The sequence below is a fragment of the Muscardinus avellanarius genome, assembly GCF_963383645.1.
Source record: "Muscardinus avellanarius genome assembly, chromosome: 8".
Taxonomy (NCBI): domain Eukaryota; kingdom Metazoa; phylum Chordata; class Mammalia; order Rodentia; family Gliridae; genus Muscardinus; species Muscardinus avellanarius.
The window spans coordinates 99,128,627-99,154,917 of NC_137794.1; positions in this window are offsets into that span (position 1 = coordinate 99,128,627).

The following is a 26,291-nucleotide window of genomic DNA, read 5'->3' on the forward strand; positions in this document are numbered from 1 at the left end:
TATTTATTTATTTATTTATTTTTAAGGTGCTGAGGATGGAATCCAGGGGCCTTCTACCTCAGGGCTACACTCCCAAACCTATTTTCTATTATTTGGAAACAGGGTCTCACTAAGTTGCTGAGAGCCTCACTAAGTAGCTGAGGTGACTTTGAACCTGTGCAATCCTCCTGTCTCAACCTCCCAACTACTGGGATTATAAGTGTGTGCCACCACGCTTGGCTCCTTTTTATTTATTTCCTAGATTTGTTTTGAAATAGAGGTTCTTGCTACATTGCTGAGGCTGTTCTGGAATCTGTGATCCTCCTGTCTCAGCCTCCCAAGTACTGTAAATACAGGCATGAAAAACCATGCCTATCTTACAAATGTTTTTAGAATAATTTATGGCTCTAGTTATTATTTAGAATTTTTTTTTCTTTATCACTAAGACTGTAATTTGGACGGAGGCCAGAACAAAAGACAACATCTTGGCATGTTTTAATATTTACATGCACATCTAAGAAATACGTATAGATATTAACATCAAGTATTTACTTAAGTTATATCATAAAATATTCCCCCCCCCAACCTTGAGCTGTTTCTCAAATAACCGACTTTCCTGAAGCAGCCACTCACCAGAGACTTTTCTCTTTATACTGTTCAACTTTGAGCATCAAACTATAAGAAATCTAGCTTGTGTTATGCCCAATCTTTTACTGCTTTGAAATAGAGAAAAAACGTCAATTTCTACATTCTGTTTCAGAATGGAAAGAGGTATGAAAGACTCCAAGAAGCTACTCTGTCAACTTGTCAGAGAGCTAACTGGCTTGTGAAAAGGGAAGAGGTCCCAGCTTCTGCCTGCACAGGCTTGAAAGACGCCAAGGCCCTGGATACCTACTGGCATGTCGATCCTGTGGGTCTTTAATCTCTATTGTTTCCAACCACTTTCTTTTACTAGCTTTGGAAGAGTGCTATGCTCTGTGAACATCACTGAGCCAGGGTTAATACACATTTCCCCACTCTTATTTCTCTCTGCTGACACCATTCTAAGAGAAAGAATCTAGCAAGAATGGCTATAGAGAATTTAAGGAATGGGACTTTGATGATCCTCTCCTCGCTTCAATACCCCTCCTCTTTATTGCCATAAAATCTCTTGTCATCTGATCTTCTCCATCTTTATCTACCTCTAGCTTTCAGAAAGTGCAAGGACTAACAATATGGAGGCTGGGAATGGTGGCGCACGCTTGTAATCCCAGTGCTTGGGAGGCTGAGACAGGAGGATCGCACAGGTTCAAAGACAGCCTCAGCTACTTAGTGAGGCTCTCAGCAACTTAGTAAGACCTTGTTTCCAAATAATATATAAAATAGGTCTGGGAGTATAGCCCGGAGGTAGAAAGCCTCTGGGTTCCACCCTCAGTACCAAAATAAAGAAGAAGAAAAAAGATATGGCAGAAGAGAGTGGTGACATAGTTTAAGTTCAACCAGAGGGATGATTTTGAATGATTGGGAGGAAAATGTGGTGAAGTGTTGGGAGGTTTCTTTGAAGGGGACTGTCCAAAAAAGAAGTAAGAATAGACAGAGATGAAGGAAAGCTAGAGAGAGACTAGTTTGTTGTTGGTAACAAAATTCAACAGTTTTAGAGACCTGAAGCAAGCCAATTTTTATTCTTAAGAAGGCTATTTTCTTTAATATCATTCCAAGAGCAGGAAATAAAACAAAGTATAAATATTTTATTTAAAAAAAACAAAGGAAAGTATTAGCCTGATAAAAATATCCAATTTAAAATATATTTATCAAGTCACAATTGCTATAAAATAATAAAATTCACGATTTTATGCTTGATATGAGCTAGTATTGCATAAGCATCTCACTTGGATTACTTCCATTTTATAGAGGAAAACACTAATGCAGAAAGAAACAAAACAATTTGAGTTTACAAATTTACATAATTATCAGTGGTGGACCTGCCAACCTGTACAACCTATTCAAGACCCTGCACTTTGAAGCTGGATTAGCTAAGAAAGGAAAACGCAACAAGAAAGATTTGGCTTCATGGGGGATCAGGAATTACACAATTTTAATATCCTATCTGACTCTACCAGATCCTCCCAAACCAATTTCTGATTCATTCACTTAGTATCTTTAAGGAAGAAGCCAAATAAGAGTGTTGAAAAATGACTGCTATGGGAGGGTAGTGTTTCACTGATCTTAGGAAGAAGCCCAAAGGGAGAGTTTCACAATGATCAGAGAGCATTCCCTGGGCACTGAGGATCAAGGCAGACACCATCTGGAAACCAAGACAGTCATGCTACCTAAAATCTGTGTATGCAGACACTTGTGTACCGACACCTCATGTTAGCAGGTTTAGGTAAAACTGTTCACTCAGCCGGGCGTGGTTGCGCAAGCTTGTAATCCCCGCGCTTGGGAGGTGGAGACAGGAGGATAGCACTGGTTCGGAGCCAGCTGTGTCGGCTTAAGAGACCCTGTTTCCAAATTTAAAAAAATATATAAAATAGGTCTGGGAGTGTAGCCCAGAGGTAGAAGGGCTTCCATGAACCCCAGTACCACCAAACAAACAAACAAACAAACAAACAAAAAAACTGTTCACCCATTGCAATGAACACTTTTTGTACACTTTAATTGGTACAGTATAATAATATATAATAGTGATGCAGGCATCACTTGGTATATTTCCTTCTATATACACCAACCTCCCTCTCTCCCTCTTCCCTCCTCTAACATGTTAGTTAGAATGGTAGTGAAGCCTTCTTGTAGGGGCATAACCTTATTTGAACCATTTTCTTCCATAATCCTCATTTTTCCCTTTCCTAACTCCCTCCTCTAACCCCTCTCCATTACTGTTTTCTCTCTCTCTCTCTCTCTCTCTCTCTCTCTCTCTCTCTCTCTCTCTCTCTCCTCTTCTCCTCTCCTCTCCTCTCCTCTCCCTCTCCCTCTCCCTCTCCCTCTCCCTCTCCCTCTCCTCTTCTCTTCTCTTTTCTCTCTCTCTCTCTCTCTCTCTCTCTCTCTCTCTCTCTCTCTCTCTCTCTCTCTCCATCTAACTGAAGTCCCTTTTGCTTTGCTTCCTATTTTTGGTCTAATTTCCAGTTATGAGAGAAAACATGACCCCTTAGTTTTCTGAAACTGACTGACCTCACTTAGCATAATATTCTCTCAACCATTCAGCTTTCCTGCAAATGATATAATTTTGTTCTTCTTTCTGGCTGAGTAGAATTCCACTGTGTATATGTACACCCACATTTTCATTATCCATTCATCTGTTGATGGAGACCTAGGTTGGTTCCATAATCTGGCTATTGTGAATTGTGCTGCTATAAACATGGGTAAGCATGTATTATTAGAGTATTCTAGTTGGTCAAAAGGGATTCACAAATGGTGGGGGGAAGGAAGGCTGTTTACTGGAATGAGAGCTTAGCAAATCTTCTTGCTTGTGCAAATGCTCACTTTGAGGAGTTTTCATTGTGATTGAGGCAGGAGAAAAAAAAAAAATAAAGGTCACTGGGAGTTCTAAGGCAAGCTAAGCTTCCTGGCCTCCCTAGGGGGAGGACCTGTGGCACTCTTTGCAACTCTCAGCAGGTAACAGAGTCTGGTGTCATACTGGCAGCATTAAATGCATATGGGGCTCTTAAGTGCTTCTAGATTCCTGCTTCATTTCAGCTTTCTTGAGCAGGTAAATGCAAACACCAACAACTCTTTCCAGTCATACTGGCAAATATTTTATCTTTCTGTTGCTCACAGCCGGCAGTCTGTCTTCAATATTTCATCCGGATCAGTATTCAGAAATGGACCTTAGAGAATCAAGGCCCTTCTCTTTGCATTAATCCCTCTGCTTACCCAAAACCTGAAATAATACTGTACTCCCCAGGGGACCTACTGCAGATAAATTAGCCACTGTCTATAAAGGATAATGAAGATTAAAACGATACAATGCACACTGGTCATAAATAATGAACACATCAGCTATACATGGGTACTCCAAACATATGTTTTAAAGCTTATTGACTACCAAATCTAGATGCTAGATTGATGGTTCACTTTTAAAGGAGGTCCTTCTCAACAATGGTCTACTAGTTTTAAATATTTTTAAAATAACTCTAGTATTTTAAACCATGACTAATTTATTTAGCTTCCTGTTTTACCTAATCCTCATTACTTCACAGAGTCATTCTGAGCATTCCACAAAAAGCTATCAAACAAGACTACATTTTGTGTTTCCAATCTAGATAGTAATGGCTTATTTTTTCCTTTGAAAGTTCTCCGAAAATTGGAAAAAATATTAAAAAGAAAAAGTAAATCCAATTTGTGGATATCTACTTACTCATTACGTCCCCTAGATCCTCATGCTGCAGCCACTTCTGCCATCCACCAGTGTGGACCCTCTGGGGTGCTTCTCCCAGCCGAGCCTCACAGTCCGCCAGCCCCTCTAGTTAAGTCACTTACCTGCCTAACCCGTCCAGTTCAGATATCTGCATCCATGAGGGGCCACTTTAATTTTGTTTTCTGAGTTACGTGACCCATCAACCAGTCTATGCTACTAGATTCTAGAGGGCCTACACCTAGGTGCTCCTCACAGTTCTACATCTTACCTCCTGACACCTGATGTCTCTACTTAAACAACAGCTTACATAACAGACTTTGGACACTTAACTGTCTTCTTGATCTCTCTGTGTTGCATCTTCTCAGTTCTCAGCCAAGGGCATGCTGTATGGTGACCTCAGAACCCTCCTTTGGGCTTCTTCAGCTCTTCACCTACTGCTCAAGCTGTAAATCTTCTGTGAAATGTCCCTTGGCCCTAGCACTGGACAGGCTTCTTTACTAGAACAAAATTTAAATGAATCGGCTCTCTGTGGCTGCAAATTAGGAATTCTATCATGTTGAAAGTCGGAGCCACAAAGGAGAAAATAAGTGAGAAAGAAAGGCTTCAGTGACTCCGAACAAAATCCTAAAGTTTCCCAGATGTCCATGCATTCCCTAGTGCATCTGTATGACCAGCACAGAGCAATGGTCTGCATACCTTGCTCATCTCTAATACAATGAAGCTATGAAAACTGGACCCACTCTCTAAAAATATTAAGAATGCCAGCATAGTGTGGCAGCTCAAGAGTTCTTATGGAGAACGAGAAAGGTCTCTGTGCTGGGAAAACTAGAAGATCAGCCCTTGGACACTACTGCTAGACATTTGCTGAGCTTGAAGGTAGGCCAACGGTTACTTATATGTCATTCAGGGAAGAGCAAAAAAAGTTCTTCAAAGTCTTTGGCTGGAGAAGATAATCCAAAAATGACGTTTCTGTGTGTGTGTGTGTGTGTGTGTGTGTGTGTGTGTGTGTGTTCCATGAGATTTCTTAGAGGAAAAATTGTTAACTCAAATTCTAGAGCCTCTGAGGGTTCATTGTCTGAGTTCAAAGAAGGAATTCTGCATTTGGATGCAAAATCACATAGGGTGTGTGTGTGTGTGTGTGTGTGTGTGTGTGTGTGTGTGTGTGTAGAGAGAGAGAGAAAGAAAGAGAGATAGAATGCTTGTATGAGATAAGAAAAATAGTTCTGGAACAAAATTCTTAAATGCTCACAGAGTCTCAAAGTAGAGTTTATATCAACACACTGACAAAACTGAAAAAAAATAAATAAACTTAAAGTGACTCAAAGAGAAAAATTCCAAATTAGTATATGGAGATACTGTATCTAGATATTATTTTTGGAGGTATGGTAAATGATGGACAAGGTAAATGAAAAACATTATGGGTTTATTAATATTTACTTATTATTATGTATCCCTTATCTTCTGGACAAACCCACTGAAAGCAAAGTATATCATGGAAGACAGAGTGTAAGGAACAGGATTAACTGTGCTGGGACCCAAGGAGTCCTGTAGATCTTCTGAGCCTGACTTCTCAACTCTAAAATAAGGATTAGGTCTGATAATATTTAAATGGTCTTCTGACACTAATAGTCTGTGAGGGAACCATTTTTCATACTGTGATGTAAATGTTCATTTCAAATAAACATTCAAGAGCCGGGCGTGGTGGCACACGCTTGTAATCCCAGCATTCGGGAGGCCGAGACCAGAGGATCGTGGTTCACAGACAGCCTCAGCTACTTAGGCCCTCTGCAACTCAGTGAGACCCAGTTTCAAAGTAAAGAATAAAAAATAGGGCAGGGGCTGTAGCTCAAAGCCCGAATGTCCCTGGGTTCCATTCCTAGACTCACAAAAAAAAAAATTATATATATATATATATATATATATATATATGCATTCAATATGAATATTTTTTTGCAGTACTGAGGGTGAACCCCAGGGCATTTTTTTTTCTTTATTTTGAGACAGGGTCTCACTAAGTCATGGAGGGCCTCTCTAAGTAGCTGAGGCTGGTTGCAAACCTTTGATCTTCCTGTCTCAGCCTCCCAAATACTGGGATTATAAGTGTGTGCCACTACTCCTGGCTTGAAACAAAATTTTAAAAATCACAATGGAAAAAAATCAATTTTTTGTATTCTTCTAAAACTGCTCCTAAGTAAAGACATTTTCATGTCAAGAAACACTATTTATTATTTATTTTTATTTATATTTTTATGGTACTGGGGATTGAACCCAGGGGAGCCATACCACCAAGCTAAACTCCAAGTCTTTCTTTTTTTTTTTCTATGTGCTAGCCTCTAGCCTGCAATTGTCCTCTCAATCACTGGAATTACAGGTGTGTACCATCACATCTAGCTCTCAAGAAACACTTTAGAATATTTACAGAATTTGGCCTTAACCATCAATTACTTATGATTTGGTTACAGTCATTGAAAAGAGAACTCAAGTATAGTAGATTACCTATTTATTGATCACTAAGCACTAGCAGTGATTCTTAAGTTTTAGCCTCCACTGGAATTACCCAGAGACTTGTTAAAATACAGATCACTAGGTGCTCCTCACCTCCCCCAGACAGCACCCTACCAACACTGCCTCTACCCCAGAGAGATGTCTAGGCCCAGGAATGCGCTTCTTACAGAAGAAGCTTAGATCTGTTCTATCTTTGGGCAGACAAGTGAGGTGCACAGGTTCCTACAAGCCTTGTTACCTACTAGTTTCATTGACTTACTCTTGCCTCTGGGTGGCAGCAGCTCTAATCTCTCCCCTTTCGCCAAAGAGTAGAAAAGGGCCAAGTGCAAGTTTAATAGAAGAAAAAGGCAAAAGCGAATGCCATAGAGCTTTGGTCCTCAAGTGGGCAAGGGCAGGAGGCCACTGCTCCCTGTCACAGCTCCCCAGGCCTGTCGTGAGTGTCACCGAGGGAGGGGTGAGCCACAGGACAGCACTTGCTTGGCGCCACCTATTTCCCACCTACTTATTATACTCGCTCAAAATATACAAGGATTTTTAAAATTTATTTCTATTAATTTTTAGGCTTAAACCTAATGTTTTCTGAATACTTATTATTTAGTTTTACAAAGATGCTGCTGCTTCTGAGGAGCAAAGATTCCAAGCAGAACAGAAGGTGCATCAGGTATGGCAAACTGAAGACCCGGGCAGAGCTCCGTGTCCATTGGGCCATTCTTGCTGTGCTCATTTCTGAGCCTGTATTTCCTTGTCGGCAAAGTGGGAACTACTCTATTGACACGAGTCCTTGAGGAAAGTTGGCAGAGTTTTCATTCCTGCCACTCCCCTCCCTTCAGATCTTCCTTCACCTGCAATACTTTGAAGGGTCCTAGTGCACAGCAGGACATCTTGACTGAGATTTAAACATAGATTTGTCAACTTTTTGACGCTAACTGTGCTTCCCTTCACTTTCTGAAGTGAAAGATATCTATGTTTTTAGACATTCTCCTAACAGTCTTTTTCAGAATAGTTTCATTCTTTAAATCCCTTGATTGGTCCATCATAATGTGGTTTATAATGATAGAGACATACGTGCACACAGCATGTAGCGGGCTTTCCCTGGCTTCCTTCCCACTTCCCCTTTTTTCCACACAGGATATTGAAATTGGCATTGGTGTTTTCACATATGTATATAACAACAATGGAAGTGCATCCTCTGTTAATTCTCTCTCCTCTATCACTTTTCCTAGACCACCTCCCTCGATCCACTGGGGTTTCTCTCCCATTATCTAAAGTCCATCCTGTGTCCCCATTAATCCCTAGATTCCACCTATGAGAACACACATGCCCCTTCACTTTCTGTGACTGGCTAATCTCACTTAATGTTTTCCAGATCCATCTATTTTCCTGCAAATTACATAACTTTGTTCCTCTGTGTGACTGAGTAGAGTTTCATTCTGTGTATATCCTATAATTTTGTAATGCATTCATTTGTTGATGGACACCTAGGCTGGCTCCAAAATTTGACTATTGTGAATTATGCTGCTATAAACATGGATAGGCATGTATTACTATAATATTCTGATTTCAGTTCTTCTGAAAAGATACCCAGGAGTTGTATAATAGATCATATGGTGGATCCATTCCCAGTTTTCTGAGGAATCTTCACACCGATCTCCATAGTGGCTGTATTAATTTGCATTCCCACTAACAGTGTAGAAGAGTTTATATTTCCCCACATCCTTGCCAGCATTTATTGCCGTTTGACTTCTTGAATATTGCCACTTTAATTGGGGTTTGGTGGAATCTCAGTATAGTTTTGCTTTGTATCTTCCCGATTCCTAATGATACTGAACATTTTTTCATATATGTATGGACCATTTGTATTTCTTCTTTTGTGAGGTGTCCACTTAATTCCATTGCCCATTTCATAATTGAGTTATTTATATTTTTAATGTTAAGTCTTTTAAGTACCTTGTATATTCTAAATTTTAGTCCTCTATCAGAAGAGTAGCTGGCAAAGATACTTTCCCATTATGCTAGACTTCATAATGCAAAGGGTCCCAGACCAGCAGAATCAGGAACAGCTGGGAGCTTGCTAGAAATGTAACCTCCTGGGTCCCATACCAAAAATCCTGAATCAGATACTGTGAGGTGAGTCCCATCCATGTATGATATAACAAGCCACCCTGGTCATTCTGATGCTTGCTGACACTGAAACACTACTACCATAGTAGGAGATTCAAGAACATATTAGGACAGCTGATGTGATGGAAAATGGGTAAGAGCCCAAGTAGTCACTACAACATGCAGTGTTCAGCAGTTCTAAGAGAGTGACAGTGCTTGGGAGTTCCACAGAGGGTCAGGAAGGGCACTTGGGTTAGAGTATTTATAGAGGATTCATGTAGGGACAGTTTTAGAACAAGAACAAAAGGATCTTAACAGGTAAAGAGATGAAGAAAAATAAAACAAGCTGCAGTAACAGCCTGACAGAGCTTAAGGCAGAGAAGTCAGTGATGAGTTCAAAGGAGCTCTGGATGATGAACCAGGAGAGTCAGAAAGGTGCTACATGATGGAGAGACTGGAACTGTGATGGTAATTTGCTCCCAAGGAGCAGGAAGCTATTGTGGTTTTTCAAGGAGAAAAGTTACTCAAATGACCCATGGCTTAGAAAAATAATTTGTCCACAGGGTGATGGAATTGATATACAAGAGTTAAAAGGCAGATAATAATGTGTGATGGTTCCTTCTCTGAGTGACAGTGAGTTCTAATTAAAGATTCCCAAGGTTCTTGTAAAACTTCTACTTTGAATAAGGATATATGCTTAGTTTAAATTATTATATTCTTATGTATACCCTTCATTATCACACAGTTCTAAATCATTTGATTTCACTAATGTATGCTTATTGCAATTTATTTTTCGAGCTAAAAAATAAATAAAATTATGATAGAATAGCATTTTTCTTCCTGAAATTTCTTAAGTAAAAATATGCTTTCACTTCCATGGTCTAATAATTATGAGTCATCTGCACTTCTCTGGTGAGATGCCCCAGCCCTCCTTGTCACCCCATCTGGCTTGCTTGTTGTCCTCTTCATGAAATGGGTCCAGTTAGGAACTTGCCCAGTGTTTACTGCATAAAAGCCTCTCATTGCCAGCAGGTCAACCCATGTCTCTTCTTTGCTAAAAACTGACTCATCTCAACCACAAAAGTCAAAATTTCAGATGGGAAATATACACATAACCTGGTAGGATCAGTCAATTCACTTGAAGGATGAGTAAGACTCAATGGGCACAGAAAAGAGAACATAGTACTCACTTTTTATCAGCAGGCTGGCAGTGGAGTTTTCAGTTTGACATCTTGTGAGTGGAAATGTACAGTGCTTTAGGTGGGATGGCCTTAATTTTAGATCTTAGCCAAACTATATATTTCATGATCTCTGGATTCTCATTTTTCTCTCACTTTTTTCTTGTAAATGAGAAAAATGATATCTATTCCTTGTGGTAAAATGCAATGATTAGCAGAGAATAATTGTCATATCTGAATTGTTGCAGGTAAACTGAGGTCCATTTGTTAGAGAAGAAATATCAATACTGGTGGTTAAGTTAGTGAATAATGGAGAAGACACTCACTAGCTATTATAATCTAGTAGTGTATATCTTATTATAGGTACTTAAAAGGAGAACAGAGCCAGGCATGATGACACACCCAACTATAATCCCAGTACTTAGGAAGTTAATACAGGAGGATCAGAATTCATAGCCTGTCTTAGCAACTTGGCAAGACTCTCCAAAACTTAGCTAGACTTTGTTTCAAAAATTTAAAAAAAAATTAAATGGCTAGGGATGTAGCTCAAAGATAGAATGCTCCTAGGTTCCTTCTCCAATACCAAAAAAATAAAATATTTTAAAGGAGAGCAATATGTATTTTGTTGAGTAAGCATGAAAGAGAAGCATTTTAACTCTATACATGGAATTAAAAGACAGTTCCTAAAAGGCAGTACACATTGATTTTAATTTCTATAATTCAAATAAAACAAATATCTTTTAAAATATATTTTAAGATTTACCCTTATACAATGAATGAGAGGGATAATTTGGCTCAAAAATAAATTTAAAGCTGTTCTTATGCTAAATTGTACTCGAGTTAGAAGAATTTATCCAACACTTTGGGCTACAGAGGCAGCTATTCCATTTTATAAGGAAGATGTTAGAACATCTAAATCTGATTTAGAGTCAAAAGGAAAATGAAGTACTAAAATTCACATATCACATGAGTGGAATCTCAGACAAGAATCAAAATCGAGTCCCTGTTTCATTAAGATAGAGCTGGGACCCGCTGGACCAAATAAACCCATGAGTGGGAAGGAAGAACTTAAAGGAAAGAGCAACCAGTGGGTCAACAGCAGAGAATACTGCAGGAAGTCAAAGCCACTGAAGTGAGCAAGATGGACTTTTAGAAATACTTTCCAATCTGTAAACATGTGGATGCTAACACAAACACATCCCAAAGCAGTGCAGTCTCAGTGACTAGCCTGATTCCTGGTACCTGGTGGAGCATGCAGTATATGGGAACCACAGAAAAGTGCTTACTGGGAGCCTGATTAGGAAAACCAGGAGATTACAAATCAATTAGATGTACAAAGACACAAATCAGTCCGTAGTGGATCATAGCAGATGTGTCCAAGTTGCCTTTAGGACCTAGAGTGATTCCCAGGTCCCAGAGACTAGACAAGCAGGTGATAAGGACTCAGATCAGACTGAAGCAGGGCTCTGCCAGTAGCAGGGTTGACCTGTCACGGAATTAGAAAAAAGTGAATCAGTGCTAGAATTGATACTGAATGACAAGAGTGAGAATGGAGGGGATAAAATTTGAGTATTACAAATACATTTGTTGTCAGTATACCTCAGAACATCCATTGTGAGAGGAAAAGACTTGGAAAAGACATAGAGTGTGATTGGTACCAGCCTAGGGTTTACCTGGGCAAGTGAAACGAGAAGACAGGTAGAAAAATATAGTAAAAGAAAGTGACTAAATGCTTTGCCCTGGGCCCTAAATGGCATGAGAAAGGATGAGAGATGGAAGGGGTTTGGTAGACATGGAGGCCTAGTGGAGGGGCTGAAGTTATCAATGAGGTTGATACACAGAAGCTGTGAATCTTATGGAGCACACATTGTGATCAGATAAGGGTCTTGCTGACTGTGAGACCTCCAGAACAAGGAGGTAAAGTGGGAGAAGGTGAAGGTTACAGGAGCTGCAAAATCAGAAATTCCAAAGGCCAGAGTGCTGCAAGGGTGCATGTGAACAGAAAAGTGAATCCGGATGGAGCCCAGCTGGGAGGTGACTAAGGCTGCAAGCCAGGTGCCTTCAAAACCTGTGGAGGAGACCTGGGAATCTGGCGATGAGGAGAGCTGGTGACTTAGTGGGGTATCACGGTCTCAGAAGAGCAAGGATTTCTGCAAAAAAGAGAAGAGAAACCTTAGCCTGGATGTAAGCTCTTTGAGTGGAAAGTATGCGGGGCCATGTTATTGAAGTTGGGGAGAAAGAGCATCCTCAGAGAGCATCAGCCACCAGCTAAGGCAAGAAGAGGGAAGGAAGATTCAGTGATGCTGCTGAGGCTTTAAGGAAGTTATGGATCTAGGAGAAGAAAGAACATAGAAGGGAAGCTGTGGGGGATGAAAAGTTAGGTGTCAGGAAGAAGCACAGAAACGTGTATAAATGGAAGGATGGGGGAGGACAAGAAAGAGGAGCTTATGTTTTGGAATCTCACCGAAAGTAGGAGGTACAGGAGGTACTTGTTGCATCGGCCCCAGGGAATGGGGAAGAGATGCTGGGGTTGTGTAATGGACAAAGCTTCCATGGAAGGAATTAATCATGGCCTGTACAGATGGAGCTTAATAAGGGGTTGGGCTAGATTTGTCCCAAGAGAAGAGATATAAGAGAAATAGAAAAAAAGTTGTTTTGGGGCAAGATACCTTATTTATAATCCAGCCTCAAATAACCCTAGCTCCAAGGCATGCTGAGTTCCTCTGTAAAAGAAAATTTAACACTCTCTCCATTCCCTCCTGGGTTTCATTTGACTCAGAACATCTCCTCAGTATGAGCAGCCAGAGTTTGAAAAGACTAGGATTCAAAGAGCGGTGCAGGTAACGAGGGAAGGCAGGAATCTCACCATATGTCCATAATGCTGTAAAACTTTAAAGTTCAGCTACCAAGGAATTAGTGTTTTGAATCCAAAGGGAAAAATCCAGTATGTTGTTATCATTCTCCATAAAACTGCAAAGCAATACCTCTTGTGCAATCCTGCTTGAGCATTCTTCCACAAAGATATCAGCTCTCCTTGTATGTGCTGCTGTTCCAGTCACCTCTCAGCTTAAAACAATATCTTGCAAACAGCCAGCTTTCTGAGAAGAGATAAGAGCATTTGGGCTTGTCCAAGTGCAGCCTGTACAGACGCAGCTCTTATCTTTTCAGATTCCCTGGGCTTCATTAACTATTAAATGCTAACCTTTCCTATTTTGCAAGAGGAGACTAATTTTCCACAGCCTGATGAGAAAGATGTGGAGGTCTATCAAGGCCATGTCTTTCACATATCTGCCTTCTGAGAGATTTAAAAAAACAGCTCATTAAACATTTCTCAGCACTGTCATGAATATATTTGCCCTTCTCTTAACCTGGAGCTGGTTGGCTGAATTTGATGTTCTTTGTATCTGCAAAGCATATCTATAGTGCTCATGGAAAATGTTGGAAGCAACCATTACAGCAACTCTAGCCATGCAGCCTGGGTAAAGTCGTCCACCAGAAGGTACTGCTTTGCCCTGGAGATGTTCAGTAGAAAGTCTGAGCTGTGGCCCAGCCATTTGTCTTTGATATTTCCACTTCTTTTGAGTTGAGCATTCTCACCTCCAAAGTCTTTGAAGATTGGAGTGGGTAAGATGAGTCGAGTCTGGTCATGGGATATGACAATTTCTAAAGCAAAATGAGCAAAATCATCTTGAGAGATAGTATTTTAAAAGGAAGCATTTCTGTGTGTGTGTGTGTGTGTGTGTGTGTTTTATTTCTTTTAATTTTTAAAAATATTTTGTATATATTTATTTTTTATGTTTTTTTTCTTTATATATATTTTTATTGGTGCATTGCATTTATACATCATAATGGGGTAAAAAGACTTGTGTAGACTTAAATGCACACATCACCCAGCCAGCCCCCACCCTGTTCCCACCTCACTCCCTCCTCTTCCCTCCCACCCATGCTTGGTTTAGTGGTTGAGTTCGATATGAATAAGTACATCATGTGCTTTAGAGTTCCCTTCTTTCCCCCTCCTATCCCCACAGTTAGGCTGCCTTATTTGCTCCTCTGTAGGATCTCCTTTTTCACCTGGAGCTTTCACATATTAGGGAAAGCATCTGATTCCTTACTTTTTGCCACTGACTAATCTCGCTTAGCATAATGTCCTCAAGATTCATCCATTTCCCTGAAAATACTGCAATTGTGTTTTTTTATGGCTGAGTAAAATTTCATTGTGTACATATCCCATAGTTTTGTAATCCACTCATCTGTTGATGGACATCTTGGCTGGTTCCATAGTTTGGCTATTGTGAATTGTGCAGCTATAAACATAGATACACATGCATTAATTTGGAAAACAGTATAGAGGATAATCAGAAGCATTTCTTTATTTTGAAATATTCTAGTTATCATTTTCATTTGTTATATTGTCCTGAGACCCACAGCTCACCCATATAATAAAGCACATTAATAACCTGTGTATCCTAAACTACCCTTATAAAAACATGTGCTTAGTGTGTATGAAGAAGAGAGGTTATACATGCATAGGGACAGGCATAGAGGTAGGGGCTCAGAGCAATGCTGATCCATTTTGTGGTTCAGTCCCTCTGCAAACACATGCCTCTCTTTGTCAGAACACCATCCTCAGAATCACCCAGGACCTTCCTCACGGTAACCTGAGTATCTCTCTTGGAATGTTATACTCTTATATCCTGGGCTTTATCAAAGCCATTCTTCCAACCACTTTTCCTTACAGGAATTCTGGAAAATATGAATTCTTCTGCTTGTTATATCCCCACTGATGTCTTCACAACCAGTGACATTTAGCTCTCCTCATGGATTGATGCCCAGAGCTGTCTACCTTTTGATTCAGCTCTGCTATGCTATATCTAAGGTCTCAAATATATACTAATGACTAATTTGGGTATTACTGCATGAATTAAAAACTCAAGGAAATATTGTTATATGTGAGAAAGTTATGGTTAGAAAAGGAAACAAAATTAATACATATCTTGACAGTATTTAATTTTTTATTTAAATTTTTAATGTTGAATTCCAATTTGGGGGATTGTAATAAATGTACTAGAAAATTAACTGGCAGGAATGTTTTCAAGAAGATGTATTTTGGCTTCAGCACTGGGCATAATTTCTGACATGTTGTTAGATGAGATAGTTAAGGCTACATTAGTGATAAGTCAGTTTTTGTTTGTTTGCTTGCTTTTGCTTTTTATTTTGGAAAATCTAAAGCATATACAAAAATAAACAGGACAGTGGAATGAATCCCTAGGTATCTGTCTTGGTCAACGTTCCATTCATATAATAGAAGACATCTAATCACACAGCTTAGAGGAAGATTTATTTGCTTACAGTTTAGAGATCTCGGAGTTTCTGTCTATGCCAGGCTCAGGGTATGGTGGTGGGAAACAGAGAAAGAGAGAAAGCTCTGCTCTCACATCAAGGAGGCAGGAAAGGAGGGCACAAGCAAGCAAGGGAGGACACTCAAAGACAAAAGCACAATCCCTAAAGCCACACCCCAGGGACCCACCTTCTCCAGTCCCACTCCACCTGCCTAGGTTACCATCCAGTAAATCCATCACAACACGTTTATCCACTGATGAGATTACATCAACTCTGTAGTTTAATTACATCAACTCTGAATCTTACTATGGGAGCTCTTCAGGGGACTTTTACTAACTAACCATAAGAGCCCGTCACTTACTGTCAGACATTTTCATCACACGACCTATTTCATCATTACCATCCCTTCTCTCACTTCACCACGATGCAGGAAAGAAAAAGAAAAACCTTGAGAAGATAAATTGATATAGACAATGTGATATTGCATCCCCTAAATAGAATAGTCTTGTTTTGAGTACCTTTAAATGTACATCTTTTAAATTAACAACTTTTAAGGATGGAGAAGAACTGGCTTTAAAGGAATTGGTGAGGAAAAAATCTTGAATGAGCATCATCTATGACAACACACACACACACACACACACACACACACACACACACACACACAATGGTTTTCAGATAAAAGGAAGCACCATTGACTCTTATCTCCTAAGCCCCTTCTGGAGATATCTTTAACCCTGAACACCACATGGTAAGAAGGATGATAAAGGAGAGGCACAAAACAGAGAAAGATTCTAAAAATCACCTTGTAGAAAAAGTAGATAAAGAAATTGAGTGTGCCATATCTAGATTAAAAAATAATTTTAAGAATCGAGATATGAGAGAACTGTCTGAGTAACTGAATCAGTACCCATGGAAAAGACTTATTTAAAGATATGATGTTTTTGTATGTGACCCATTGCAGTCTTCTATGGTTTTAATTTTGTAATAAATCTTAGACTCTCAGATGTCCTTTAGTATGAGCTATGCACTAGACGTACTAACACCATTTTTCCAAATGCTATTTTTTAAAGCATACACAGATTGAATCTACTTTTAAAAATTAGTTACTACTGGGGATGTATATAAAAAATTTAAGCATCCCTACTAACTAACATATTAATCTTCTATGGTGGAAAGAGAATTAACCTTAATAAACAGAGAAAAGCTAAGTCCTGAGGACACTAACAACTGAACTTTCAAAAAATATATATGGTAGGTTATCAAAGGAAAGAAAAAGAAAATCACTTAAACCAATCACGTTCTTATTCCCAGAGCCTCACAAGGGCTCGGCAGATGTTTGTGTTCCATAAATGCTAATTGAACTGGTCATATCCTCTCAGGGACCTGTGTCAGGAACACAGATTGCTAAAACCCGACACTGTTATACTCCCAGCCTCTCCAGTGTGCAGGAATTTGATGTTGGAAGACATTTCTTCAACTTTTATATGTTGTTCAAGATTAAAATACAAATAACTGTAGGACAGATCATCATCACTCAGGCAAAAAGTGGCCCCATAACACAGGAAAAAACAGTCTTTGAAGCTTCTTCCCTTTGGGCTTAATTTCCAGTTAGTTGTGTAATACTAAAAATATTTCTTAATTTCTCTGCAGCTTTCTTTTTTATTATTATATTTTTATCTTTTATTGGTGCATTGTGGTCATACATCTTAATGGAGTACAAGATGGTAGAGGCATATATGCACACATAACTCATTTAGCCCTTCCCCAATTCCCACCCCATTCCCTCCCCTCTCCTTCCTTCTCATGTTTGGCTTAGTGATTGACTTTGATAATGTTTGTGAATGTACATCATGTACATTAGAGAATTTCCCTCTTCCTCCCTCCCATCCTTCTCAGTTAGGTTGCCTTATTTGCTCATCTAAGGTTTCTCCTTCTTTGTCTAGAGTCTTCCTATAAACCTTTTCTCCCTAGCTTCTGCATATTAGGAAGATCATATGATTTTTTTTTTACCTTTTGTGACTTAAGTGCTGATTTTTATAAGGATGAAGAATAAAAAATGTTTATCACGGGTGTAAAAATAACAGCAGTCGTCGTTGGCTGCATCTCTATCTACAAGTTTTGAGACAAAAAGGAAAGAAACCAAGGATAGCAGAAGGCAATCACAGTGAGGTAGGAAGGTGTGCCATCCAGGAGAAGCAAGAGAGACTGCTTCAGTGGGCACATGGGCCTAACATGGCTTTATGGAGATACCATGAGCCAGCGCCCTCTTCTTCCTTGTTTCCAGTGACTTTCCCTGTATCTCTACGACTGCTTCTTTCTCCATCTCTCCAACCTCATCTATAACTGTTTATGGCAGATCTTCTATGCTAAAATCATGAATATTCCTTTAATTAAGTAGTGATCTTTAAATAATGAGAGATTCATCTGTATGAGACCAAGGGAACCGATGAGATAAAAATGAGGGAAGAAGAAGGAGAAGGAGGAGAAGGAGAAGAAGGAAGAAGAAGAAGGAAGAAGAAGGAAGAAGAAGAAGAAGGAGAAGAAGAAGAAGAAGAAGAAGAAGAAGAAGAAGAAGAAGAAGAAGAAGAAGAAGAAGAAGAAGGAGGAGGACAGAAAAAAAGACACAGCATCAATCACATTTTTTGGACTGGAATTATTTGAACCAGGGACATTCTACATCTGAAATACACCCCCCACATCCAGCCATCATCATAGACATAAATACATATACATCATAGACATAAATACATATACATCATATACATAAATACATATGCATCATAGGCATAAATACATATACATATATATAAATTTATATTTTTGAAACAGGGTCTAAGTTGCCAAGGGTCTCATTAGTTGCTGAGGTTGACCTCAAATCCACAATCTTCCTGTCTCAGCCTCCTAAGCACTGAAGTTAATTGCATGTGCCACCATGCCAAGACTAGCACTGTTTTAAATAAAGCATAAAATATAGTTTCTAGACCTTACTCTGAGGAGAATCCAGATGTTAGGACAACTTATCAAGCAATAATGAATGAACTTCAAAGACCAACTCTTTTCTTATCTTTTGAAAATAGGAGAAAAAATATTTATGAGGCCTAATTAAAATATAGAGTCAAGAGATTATAAACTGAAATTCTATACCAGAACTAAAGAATGTATCAACTGTTTTTCACAAACCCAAAAAAGAAAATTTTGAGGTGCTTCTAGGTCTTTCCTAACATCTACCTTTCCTTCTGAGCTCACTGCCCCTGGCTCTCTAACCTCCAAGAAAGACTATTGGACTTAGTGCATAGAAACACCCAGGCCAAGGCCAGCATGCATACCAAGCCAAGCCCACCAATGGCCAGCTTTGGCATATGAGCAATCTCCAGGTAGGCGAGCTTTCTTCTCTGTAAAAAGAATTTATATCAGATTCTGCCTCCCTGTGTTATAGGGAGGGTATATGATAAAATATGTAAAAAAAGACTTACCCAATGCCTGGTGTTTGGAAAGTCATTTCTTAACATTGCAAGCCTAGGCCGACTTTGGGGTCTTCTATTTATTGTTCCGTCTGCTTGAAGTGCCTCTGCCCAGCATCTTTACAAGACTTGCCCTCTTACCTCCTTAACTTCCCCCACCACCTTTATGTATAATTCCAGCAATCTCCCCTTCACTGTTACCTCTCTCCCACTTTATTTCCCTCCTTAGTTCTTATCATCCTACAGCAGTATGTTTTACTTATTTCTTGTCTGTATTTCACAACTACAGCACAAGTCCTTTGAGAGCAGGGAGCTTTGTCCTTCGTGCCTGTTTGATCCCTTGCTGTTCCCAGTGCAGGTGCTACACATGGAGGCAGCGCTGCATACCCATTGATTGCATAGATGCAAAGAAATGTGTGAGCTACTCCAGCTGGTAATGGCCCTTTTTACTTACTGCATTTTCCATTCCTACTTGTGTAAGAGCTACTAAAATACTTCATGACTGTATGCTGAGCAATGAGTTCTCATCCATTAACTGTGATCAATTAATATTTAGCAGAATCTTTCCCCATTTCCTGAAGTGTGAACCTAGATCCTTAGTCATGTTGGTACAAAGCCCACCTTCTTATTCTTGTCAACAGAGCAGGAGCAAGCAATTGCTTGTATCTGTATCTCATGCAACTGATCCATGAGTGGGTTAGTATGGCTTCTATAACTATGCATGTACTTAGGCTCATTGCTTATGATTCCAGTTTATGATGAGCAGGTAAAAATGTATGTTTTAGGATAAGCAGAATGTTTTTTGCATGGAAAGTCAGGGTATTAACAAGGAAGTAGGACTACATTCTGGGAATTGTGACTACAGCAACATCAAACGAACTTGAGTCAGAGTGTCATCATTAGAACATGTGAGTCCTTGAGTTGTAAGGGTTAGGATTTAGAATGTCCCCCTAACTTTCATAGAAAAAAGGCAGAAATGCTGGAAAGGGGGTTTGGCTGCCAAGGAGGGATCTCTGGGACTGTGGCCTTGGTAATTACATAAGGTCTATCTATCTACCTACCTACCTATCATCTATATGTCTATCATCCATCTATCATCTATCTCTCTATCTTGCTTCTGGCCTCCATGAAGTGAGAGTAAAGCCTTTCTCTCTTATTCTCTCTGCTCCCCACCTCCCTGCCCTGAAATCTGTGGTCTCTGCTCTCACATGGACTGAACCCCAAATCCCCAAGGACACTGTGAGAAAATAAATCTTCCTTCCTGTAAGGCGGCTGTTCCATTGTTTAGTGGATGTAGTGAGAATGTTGACTGAGAGGTGAATCCACTATCATACCTCTTAACAATTTTTAAACTTTTGCCTCAGCTGGGTCACTAGTGAATGTGTTTTCTACTGACTCACTAGAAAACCCATTCTTGTGGTCACAGTTCATCCCAGAAGGTATTTCGTGGAATATGGGACTGCACCAGTGTTTTGAGGACCTTTATTATCACTTATATGAGAAACTTAAAAGGGTAGGAAGAAATATTTGTTCTAAGAAATATTGATTTATCATTAAACAAATTTTTGAAGTAGGAGATTATGCTAAGCGAGATTTGTCAGTCACAAAACATAAGAAACCAGATGCTTTCCCTAATACGTGAAATCTAAGGAGAAATGGGTCATAGGAGGAACTCTAGATGAAAAAGGAGATCCTATAGAGGAGCAAACAAGACAACCTAACTGAGGGGATGGGAGGAGGGAAGAAGAAAATTCTCTAAAACACACAATATATTTAAACATATCGAAGTCAACCACTAAACCAAGCAAGGGAAGGAGGGATGGGGAGGGAATGGGGTGGGAATTGGGTAGGAGCTAAATGGGTGATGTGTACATGCATGTCCACACAAGTTGTTTTTACCCCAGCATGATGTATGAATATAATACACCAATAAAAAATTTAAAAAATAAATTAAAAAAGATGATTTGTAAAATGTAGTGGTAGGTCTCTCCATGAGATGGCACTTAATATCTTCTTACCTTTTATTTAAAGTTTAAAGGTATCGCCGGGCATGGTGGCGCATGCTTGTAATCCCCACGCCTGGGAGGCAGAGACAGGAGTTTTCATGCAGGTTTGAAACCAGAGGCGCTGGCTTAAGAGATTCTGTTTCCAAAAATAAAAAAGTATAAAATAGGTCTGGGAGTGTAGCCCGGAGGTAAAAGGGCTTCCAGGAACCCCAGTACCATCAAAAAAACAAAGTTTAAAGGTATTCACAGAGTATTACATACTGTATGCATATTTACATACATGTTTATATATTTAAAGATACATGAGCATGCATAAATATGTATGAGTATAGGCATATTGGTACACATGTACTCTATGTTCATACACAGGCATATACATGCATGTATGTTTATCCTTTATAATTTACATGAATTGTTGTTTTCATCATTCAATCATATTTTGACATAACTATCATTTATTTGTGGCCTCTGAGGACATTGGGACAGATAGCATGTAGTGACGTGTTGCTAGTGTCATCAGGGAATCACCATCTTTGTCTTCTTTACTCTCATCCTATCCTCTGCTTATACCAAGAGATGAAAATAGAAAGTTTCCTTTGGGCCTAGAAATCTACCAGATTAGGTAAGGATGAAGCACATAACCACATAAACAGGAATAAGATGGGATGAGCTATTTATAGAAAGGCCACTTATCTCATGGGTTCTACGTGAGTTAGTAATTTGGAAAGCCGGTAACATCTTAGAAAAAGCATTGAAGTTTAGTCCCCGAGAGGAATCTTGCTCCTGTTAGCATCTGAGGCCTAAGAATAGCTCCTTTCCCCCTCATTAGTTAACCCTAATCTGAATTAATGTCTCCTTCACTTCAAGTTCCCCCACTATTCATGCCAGCCCTGTGCTCTCCTTATAATTTCCTGCTAGACACAGACTTCAGTATGGATTCGGAGGCCAGAGACTCAAAATTGCAGTCAGCTGCAGATCCAACTAGGGCACTGGATCGTTATGAACTCATTCTGTTTCCATTACATTAGCACTAAAAAGGGGAAAGATCAAGAATTCAGACTCTACAGATAGGCATATCCAATAATCAAGGGGGCAAATACAAGTTTCTCAACACCCACAACATCAACACACATTAGCAGACTAGAAGCTCAACTCAAATTGACCTTGTGGCCATTCAAACCGAGTGGGCACTTGGGAGTTACAGATGGAGAGGACTCTTAGAGAGCTTGCTCATCCCAGGGCCTCGGGCCAGGGCAGCCAGCCCTCTGGCTCTCCAGGAGCCCTTCTTCCTCCACCTGTGGTCTCTTCCTCTCAAGGAGGAGGTCCCACCTTTTCTACCCCCTATATTGGCTCCCCTCTGTTTGAATCCGCGCCATCTCAGCTTGCGTTTGTGAAGCACTTTGTTAATTTTCTGATGTCAGAATACTCTGACATCAGAAAACATTTTTTTCTGCTCCACCACAATGGTTCTAAAGTTGATATATTCATTCTTATTTTACAAAAGAGAATCTTGAATCAGAGAAGTGATGTGGCCTATGTCACAAACATAAAATCAAGGCCTACAATAGAGAGAACCTCCTTCCCAGACATACACCTCACTCAGCTTTTTACCAGATCAGGGCATGTGCTGTTAGATTGATAGGAAATAAAGACTTCATTTTTCAATAAGAATGTGCACAGGAGCATTCCAAGTTAAAGATTTCTCTTCCTGGTAGATATTTTATGTAAGATAGTTTCCACCCCTAAATGTTGTTTGCTATAACCTTTGTTAGAATGAAGTCATGACCTCAGAAGAAAAAAAAATACCATATTAAATTTCTCCTAGTACCCAGTATGGATTTTCATTAAAGTCAGTTCCTAATTCATTCCTTCCTTCCATTCTTCCTTCCTTCCTTCCTTTCTTTTTCTTTCTTTCCTTTAGTATTATCCCTAGGTATATGGGAAAGAGCTTATTTTCATAGCTAGCAAGGGCATCATTCAAGAGACAATTTGAATGTGGCCATTTGATGTATTTTCTTTTCCAATGCTACTGTTTGAATAACCTACAGGGAAATCTTTAAAACACTCTGAAAATGAACTCTGTTTCTAACCTGGTAAATACATGTATGTAGAACAACTGATACTTTTGAATGCTGCCGTGTATTTGTATGTGTCTGATGCATGTATGTGTTTAGAGAAGAATAAATTTCTTTTGGTGGAAAATAGATGATCTAGAAAGTCTCATTAATTTGGAAGCCAATAAACTAGTTTCTTATTTTGTAGCACTTTCCCCCTGGACTTACGAAGTCTGAGGCTGTAAATACCAACCAAGAAAATAGAAGTCTGAAGTATAAATACTCTCATTAAAAAAAAAAAAGAAAAAAAAAAAAACCTTCTTCAAAGCTTTTGCTCTGAGCTACCCAAGACTGCCGGAGACACAACAGATCCTAAAGTGGCTAGCTCCATTCTAACAAGTAGCTTTCTGCTTGCTACCCAGGCAACCAAAATGTCAATGTGTAGTGAATGTGTATGAATAAATATGTATGCATCTTTCACATTTATATTTTTACATGCTACTTGTATTTGCATATGCATGTGTGCACATATGTATGTGTGGTTTGGGATGGCATATGTATATTTAAGGTGCTTATTTTCTTCTATTTGAATTTTTGCTGCTTCTTATTTTCGGAGATCAGTGTAAACGTGTTCAAACTGAGCAGATTGCATCCAAAATCTGTCGCACCAAATTGGCTTTCAGATACTATGTACATGCAATTATCTTGTGCATGCACACACACAACACGCATATAAATACACACACACACACACAAACACACACACACACACACACCTCTTCCACCCCGTCTGCCATGACTTAAATGATTAATAGTTGTTTTTTTCTTAGATTTCTTAAAATAAATATTCTTAGGCACCATCACTCTGCCAAAAATGTAGATTTCTCTTCATAGCTGTGACCCTGTTGATTTTGTTCACTGCCAAATTTCACATCATGAAAAAATTAGCTTACTATTGGAGTGATTAAATTCCAGGGAGAGCTGACAGAACTGAGTTTTTCAAAACCTAAACCTTGCCAGTTTTGATCTCCCTGACTTATTCCAACAACCAGTTACGTCTAAATGCTTCCATTGTCATCACATTAGCATTACTTTGCAAAGAGATCCAAGACCCAAAGAACTCCAGTTGTAAAATGAAGTTAGCTATCCCCTTCTTTACCTTTGGTATGGTGCCTGATGGCAGAAACCTTCAGCCAGACCCAGTCTTCTTCAGTAATTTCCCTTTGAGTTTCTCAGCCAGAGGCCTGGACTTCAGCACTCACCCAGATATTACAGGACAAATAAACACATCCCTGATGCAAGCAACCACAAAAGTCCTGAGCTGCTCACTGCTGGAAAATAGCTTACCTGGAGAGCTCACATTTCCATGTGTTTTGGGGGGCAGAAGGAAAAAACGGTATGAAACTCATCCACATTAATTCCTGTCCTGAACTGAAGCCTGGTGGGCATCTGGCTCTAACCACAGAGATGGTGGCCACAGCCCCCTGGAAACTGTGTACCCCAGGTTCTATTTCTTAATCTGACCAGGCAATAATGTATCTGGCATTCAACAGGGCAAACGTAAAGATTTGTTCACCCCAGGCCTGAGCACAGCTGGTCTCTCCGTGCCTCTGCTACTGTACTCACACAAAACTGCAGGAAAGCTGAACATTTAATACAGATATTTTATTGGAAATCAAGTGCTTCTCTTTTCCAAGGTCTAATTCCTGTCAACAGCCTGTGCACCAGAAAATAGAATAAAAGTGTTTCTGCCCTGTACAAGTCAAGCTATTTCCATATCACGTTTCTCGGCAGCCATCAAACTGCGTGTGTGCACAGACTCTGGAAAGCCAAATATCTACTTACCATTTGCCAATACTGTATGGTGGCTACATGCTAAGGCTTTCCTCTAAGACAGCATGTGTTGACCACTCAGCTCTGCCGCTCACCGTGGAACATTGAGAAAGCCTATTTATATTCTTTGAGATTCCAATTTCTCGATTATTAAGATGGGCAAAATAATTGAATCTATTTCACATGGTGCTGGTGTGAGAAACAAGTGGGATAAGGCACAAAAAGTACGCAACAGAGATGGACCTACAGCAAGAGCCTCCTAAGATCCTTAATATAGTAGGTGCCTAAGTGCTTAATCAGTGTTATTTATAATATGGTCATTCTTAATCCTCTCCACATACAAACTGCTTGAATATGAGACTTATCACTACTCCATGATAATACAGGAAAAGATATGAAAACCCTGAAGCCATGAGTTATTTGGAGATGAGGACTGGACTTGTACAGAGATTTCACTATTATTATTAAGCTATGCTTTGAACCTGCGCTATCCTCCTGTCTCCACCTCCCAAGCGTGGGGATTAAAAGCATGCGCCACCATGCCTGGCTGTGGTAAAAATCTTAATGGAGCACAAGATGATCGAGGCATACATGCACACATCACCCAATTAGCCCTATCCAATTCCCTACACATTCCTTCCCTCCTCCCTCCTTCTCATATATAGCTTAGTGATTGACTTTTAGATGTTTGTGAGCCCACTTGTCTTAGATTTTGTGATTATTTAAGAAAGTTTTGTGAATAAACACTGATGAAATGCAAGGATGCTGTCCCATATTAGCTTAATTTATACCCTTCTATCCCTGGTTGTTTTATACCATACTTTCACCCACAATTTCATATCTCCTGGCCAAAAATATCTAAATATTTTGAAAATTATTACAAAGTTCTTTCTTTCCACCTTAAAAAATCACTGAAAGATACACACTTTGAAAATGAAATTAAATATCTAAACACAAGTATTTTCTTCCTTTTTGTTAAACTATAACAGAGTCCTTTAAAGCCAAGGCTTGGCTGATAACCTTGGTTGGTTTCACCATAACTTCTATGGGTAGAATCCCATGTGGACTGATGAAATGAATAAGACAAATGTGAGGTAATTGTATTCTATTAATTGAAAAACGAGATTTTCAAAAACATTTACCTGCGCTGGGAGTGGTAGTGCACTCTTGTAATACCAACATTTAGGAGGCTGAGACAGGAGAATTGTTCGCAGACAGCCTCATCTACTTTGTGAGGCCCTTTGCAATTCAGTGAGAACCTATTTCAAAAATAAAGAATAAAAAATAGTGCTGCGGGTGTAGCTTGAAGGTAGAACACCCTGGGTTCCATCCCTAGTACCACACACACACAAAAAGTCACCTGCCTTTCAATATACTTGTAATAGGTGACTTCTGTATTGTAAAGGTGAAATAGAGTACTTTTGTAAATTGAAATAGATGTGTTCAAATTTCTGTTTAAGTAATGTTTTTATTTTCCTTGTAGTAATAAGTGATATTAC